The following is a 6,363-nucleotide window of genomic DNA, read 5'->3' on the forward strand; positions in this document are numbered from 1 at the left end:
ACTTTTGCATTACTCTAGTCAAGTAGTTGTGATTTGCAAAGCAAATTGTGTAAAGTTATAAAAACTTGCACTAATTTTCTGCACTGTCAGTTAGTGATTTTGCAGGTAATCTTGACTTTTAAGGTCTTTTTTAAGAATTGTTGAGCACCCTGAAGTCTAAAGAAAGCTCCAGATGCTCAGCATTTCTAAAAATCTGACTGTTTAATTCAGGTGCTACCATTCCCTCAAATCTTTTGTTCCATTTACACAGTTCTCCTGTAGTATGTAACCACAAATTCAAATGAGTATGGACTGGTTGTGTCTCTGTATCCAGTAAAATACATATCATGAGTAAAATACCAGTCTCCTTGACAGTATTTGTGTGTTACTCTAATCTTAATAGGTTAGTCTTTTGCCTACCCATTCTGCTTTGAACTAATTACTTATTGAAAATATAGGCAGCCATATTCTGAACAGCAAATTGGATCATTTCACTATAGAGTCCATTAGATATTAGGTAGTCTGGTTCCTGTTGGAGTAGGATTGCTCCTTACTGTACATTTGTTGACATCCGGAACAAAAATGGGGTTTTCTCTGGATCCCCTAGTATCTGAACTGATACTGACCACCTTAACTTTAATCTTCCTTTCAGTATAACTGATAAGCTGCCTCAAACTGACTTTCCTTTGCTCTTCAGTCCTTATGTGCACCCAAGTAGTGCTCTTCCATTCCACCTTCCAGCACTTACAGCTTTGGCTGATCTTGTTGGGGGCCAGAACAGCACACGAGCTGCTGTCCTCTTTCTTGAACTGCATGCATTGAGGTGCATTGGGTGAATCACCCCAAACCCTGGGGTGTGCAGTCTGGAACAGTTTTCAAAACCCCTGTGCTGTCAAATGCTCTTTGTATCGGGGAAGAGGGCAGCTGGTGCACAGAGGTGTCTGGGTCAGAAGTTTCTTGTTAATATCAGGAGGATGGTGGGAGTTTCCCGGGATAGGGGAGGGAGCCAGGGAGGGAGTCTGGAAGGCTTGGAAGGGTGAACAGCAATGTCATCTCAATGTTAACAAATGCCTATTTCTAATCTGCCAGACTTTCCTGCACTCACAGGGAAAAGCCCCCACTTCAGTCTGTTCCATACCCACAATAACATTTGGGCCTGGAGGATTCTCTAGGAGCCTGTTAACACTTTTTTTCCCCAGCTACATAATTGCTTCAGAGCTATACATATAAACCGTCCTCAGCAAGACTTGATCATCTGCTGCCTTGAGGGAGTCAAAGACCAAATTATAGAACCCAGGTCTCCTGTGTGGCTGCTAAATGCACTAATCATAGAACAACAAAATCTAACCATTAGGTAGACTTCTGATTAGTCAAATAATTTACACTTGTAAGTGTCTTATTAAAAAAGTTGTTGGCTATTGCAAGTCTCTCTCCTGTTATATGGTTTAATTAATTACAAGAGTTCCATTAAAACTTGGTCCAGCACTTCAATACATTTAATCATATTCTTCTTTTCTTATGTAGGAAACATAGGAATATGATGAATGCCCACTAAACAAAAATACCTGACCAATCATGCAGATGTGGGGAAACACCTGAGGAGCTGTGCTGGTTTCGATATTTCTAGGACTGGTGATCATCACTTAAAAAGCTAGTCATACCATATTTTATTGTAGTCCTGAATTACCATGACATTTACCATTAAAATATTAGCATTTCAAGGTCGGTACAGTAGTACATTATCTAATAACACCAAATTTCTCCTTGTGTAAACACTTCCAGAAACCTAACAATTTTTGTTGTCTGATCTCCATCTCACGTTAGCTTTCTGACAGTGAAGTGCCCAGAACTGAATTATTCCTGATTAAGCTGCACTAGAACTGTGTTAAGGATTCTGTAGGAGGAGAAGAAGAATGCAGTGATGCACTGCGGGGTTAGAGGGCACATAGTTGGCCTCTCTCAAAGAATAGTTTAGGAGTAAATGCTAGGGTTGGGGTAACTTCCTGCATCTGGAGTTCACCTGTGTCTATATCTAATATCCTTACGCCTCAAGAGCATGTTTTTTGCCTTAGGAATCCATTGTTGGACATTTTAAAAAATTCCTTAGGGGCTGGTACTATCAGACTGCTTTTAGAAAGGTGTCTAAACCTCTTTTCCCAGTTGAAATTAGAGAAGTTGGACAACACCATACTATCAATATACATGGTGTATTTTTCAGAACTTAAACATGTCCAGCAAGTGTACTTTGTTCGCCACATGGTGTCTGCATCTCCTCATTGGAAGACATGGTTAAATGGGGAAAACATGAACAGCTTCCCCATTCCCTCAGTGTATTCTTCAGCAAGCGCACATGGTTTGATAGACAAAGGGGAGAAATGTGTTAGCCTTGCAGACGGAGAAAAAGAGAAGAGTATTCCCCTCAAAGAGGGGGAAAGATAGATACAATGTAAAGGAGAGGATATATGATGGTGTCAAATGCAAACTAAGGGGTCAGATAAGATGTGGATGGCATAGAGGCCATGAGACTTGGCCAGAAAATCTTATTGGAAATCTTTGAGTGGCTTCAGTAGAATGAAGAGGGCAGAGTCCATATGGGAAAGGATCCAAGATGGAACTGGAGGAGGAATTAAAAGCTATGACAATAAACATGTTCAGGTTAGAAGAGAAGATGATGGGGCAGTAGTTGAAGTAGGAGGAGATGAGGAATGATTTTGAGGTAAGAAGGCCAGGGTTTGTTCATGTAAAGAGGGGAAAGAAGCCAGAGGGAAGAGGGTTTGATGAGGCTAAAGCTAGTGCAGCAGTGAGATGAGTGCAGATGGGATGCAGCTTAGAGAAGAGAAGGAATTAAGTTGGTGGGGTGATTGTTGATGAAGAGCAGGCAGGAGAGTCTGTCTGACATAGGAGGAGAATGGGGCATGAAAGAAAGAAGAGAAGAGGAGAGTGAAGGAAGATTCACGTGCAGAAAAGAATGAAGGGGCAGTTGGGGGAGAGTGTTTTATGGAGAACTGCAGGTTGCAAATAGTTGAGGGTAGTGGGCATAGGAGTTTGAGAGGATGAAGTAGTGCTGCTTGTCCAAAAAGATGGCAAAACTGAAGGAGAGCAAAGAGCAGGAATTTGTGGGTCTGGGACTTTCTCCAGAGGTAGCCACTGGTGCAGGGCTGGAGGAAGTGGTTGCTGGTGAACCAGAGTATGGAGTTAGTGGAATGAGACATTTTGAGGACCACTCCGACCAGTGAGAGGTTCTGTCACCACTTGCCCTTTAACTTGGCCTTTGTGCTGTGCAACCATGGTTTAGATTCTTGACAGCAGTAGCCAGACCACAAGCATAAGGTCTCACCCTAGCTCTCACCAGCCCAGTTACTCTGTGCAGGGTGACACCATTGGCATTTCCAGTCCTGAGTCTCCCCTGGTTCTTAACTACCAGACATTCAGACTCCATTCCTCTCTGTTTTGTCACCCCCACAGGTGTGAAATCAGCCCCCCAATTAGCTCAAATTGGCATACACACTCCCCACAGTTTGCATACCAGAGACCTGTTTGGGATAAAAATAAAGAGTTTAATAGAAAAATTTGATTCCAAGATGAAATAGTAAAGCCAATATATGAGTTACACAGAAAATAAAGATGCAACTTCAGGCATTACACTTCCATAATAGATAAAGTCCCTTTTTTAATAAGATGGCTGTTGCCTAAAACAGTTTTCCAGTGTACCCCTTACCTGTAGGAGTGCTCCAGCGTTCATTGCAGCCTCCTGCCTCACGACTGTTCCTTAAATTCAGATTAAAAAAGCTCACTTCTAAGCCTACTTTTAAAAGGCCTTTTTGTTCCTTTAGTCCACAGTAACTCCTGGTTAATCAGAGTGTGCGTGTGTGGGGCGGGGGGAGGGGGACGGGGGACTCCCTCCTGACTGGATGTTCAAGAGCGATGATTTTTTTTTTCTTTTTCAATTTGGAGTTGTCTCAGCGTCTTTCCATTAACTCTAACGATCCATCGTTGTCTTTTCCTGGGATGGACACTGGATAGTTATTTTAAACCAGTTTTGTGTAAACAATTGGCTTGGGAGGTGCCTTTCCCTGACTGCTCACCACCCTGCTGAGAGAGGGAGCTGAAGTTTCCTCACAGACGAGGAGCACAGGTTTCTATAGACGCAAATACATAACCACGGTCTGTAGGCATCTAATGACTATCAAGCTCAGAACTTTATAAGCTCTCATAAAAGACCTTACTTGATATATTTTTATAGTATAATACAGTGTGCAATCACTTGGTTTAACCGCTTATTTTGCGGGGGGGTTATAACAGTCTGTTCTCCCCTTTGAGTGTCTGGACCATGATTGTCACAGTATGTGTGTGGCAGGGGAGAGATGCAGAAGGATGAGAAATGAGCATGTAGAAGGAGCCATTGCTGGTTAACGTACCTTCTGGGCTTAATCGCTGTAATTCTGTTACAAAACCACTCTTGGGTCAGAGAAACACCTGTTGCTCACTGGCCCTCTGCTGTTCCCTCCACAGTTGTCGACAGATTTAACAAGGAAGGCTTCCCTGCTGCAGAGATTTACTGAGGGGAAAATGCTGACATTCTTTTCAAACTCTTGGTTAACAGTTTAGTTCAATGATTTGGGTAATCCCCAGGTATATCCAGTGCCGGGTTTACAATGGCACCAGTGGCCTTATGGAGCCGGGCCCATGCTCAGAAGGGGCCATGGTCTGCTCTGCTTGCACTGGGCTGAGACCCCACCAGCTTGCTGGCTCCCTCGCCCCCCCCATCTCTTGCTCCTCTCGGCCTGCCCTCCAGCCGGCCGAGCACTCTTCTCTGCCTCCTGGCCGGCACTCAGTGCACCTCCAGCTCCGGGCAATCTCTCTGCTTCCCACCACCTGTGGGGCCCTGCCTGTCTCCCCGGAGCTGAGCCGCCTGGGACAGGTGCAGAAGCCTGGCCAGTCTCGGCAGTGTGGGGGGGGGCTTGACTGGGCCCCTCCAGGCAAGTGGTTCCTGAGAGAGAGTCCGGCCGGGGCAGCCTCTCGCCTGGCTGATCGCGCCACTCCAGAGGGGCCAGAGCGATTCCCGGCCCCAGGACCAGCCCTGGCTGCGCTGCCGGCTCGGCCCAGCACACACAGTCACCTCCCAGCGGGGCTGGTGAGTGCAGCTTGGAGGAAGGGTGTGGGGGAGCGGGTCTCCGAAGGGTCTAGGGTGTGGCCGCTTGCTCCGGGGACCAGTCTACCCGCGCTGTGCTTCATTGCCCCCATGGGGGCCCACAAATATATTTGGTGCTGGGCCCACAAAAGGTTAATCCGGCCCTGGGCGTAACCAAGGCTGCCTCTGCCATTTGAGGACTTTTTCCTGTCAGTGTTGCATCATCTTCTGAGGTGCTGTAACACCTGGTGCCCCGGCAGTCTTTAGGGAGAAGATTAAGCTGAGACAGCCAAAAGGAAAAGTCTCTCCTGCTTCACCCTGCTGTGTGGTCTCCCAGGGGAGCTCCGCTGTGGGAAGAAGGCAGTGCCCTCCTCACAGTCCAACTTTGAGTAGGTTCACCTGTGTGCCCCCACCTTTGTTGTGAAAGGAACCCAGATGGGTTGGAAAGGCCGCTTCTGCCTAAGATGCATGTCTCCCACTCCTGAGCTTAAAAAAGAGGCAGATAAGATGGGAAAAGCCAGTTATAGTGGGATCTCTTCCCATCTCCACGATGGGAGTGACTCCAGAAAGAGGGTATGTCCACTGGAAGAATGTGTGTGAGTCTCTAGAGCCTGCACCAACTGCCTTGCTCCTGATTTGCAAGCTTAGCTGCTGCCTTCCTTCAGACTGCAGATGGAGGATGTTAGACACAGAATGGATCCTGCCATACCGATAGCATGGCAAGGATGGTAACCTGGTCCCTCCCATCTTCAGTACTAATATTCCAGGCAGGGTCCTTTAGGACAACAGGCCTGTATGGGACTCCATGTGGAAGGGAATTGTAGAACCATGGGACCTCCCATCCTGGGCTTTTGAGGAGTCCATCTTGAACCCCAGACTACTCCATTAGAAGACAGAAGTGAGGTCAGAACAGGTGAGGAGACAATCAGTTTTTGAGGGTAAGGTGAGTCCTAATCATCTGAAATAATAGAATCATAGAATATCAGGGTTGGAAGGGACCTCAGGAGGTCATCTAGTCCAACCCCCTCCTCAATGCAGGACCAATCCCCAATTTTTGCCCCAGATCCCTAAATGGTCCCCTCAAGGATTGAACTCACAACCCTGGGTTTAGCAGGCCAATGCTCAAACCACTGAGCTATCCCTCCCCCCTATTTGAGTGCTCTGAGCCCAGTTTCACTCCTCCCTCTGAAGCGGAGCATAGGCCCAGAAACACAAGGCGAACAAATGAAAATTCATTCTTCAGTGGAGGGAGA

Source organism: Chelonia mydas, chromosome 6 (genome assembly GCF_015237465.2).
Source record: "Chelonia mydas isolate rCheMyd1 chromosome 6, rCheMyd1.pri.v2, whole genome shotgun sequence".
Lineage (NCBI taxonomy): Eukaryota > Metazoa > Chordata > Testudines > Cheloniidae > Chelonia > Chelonia mydas.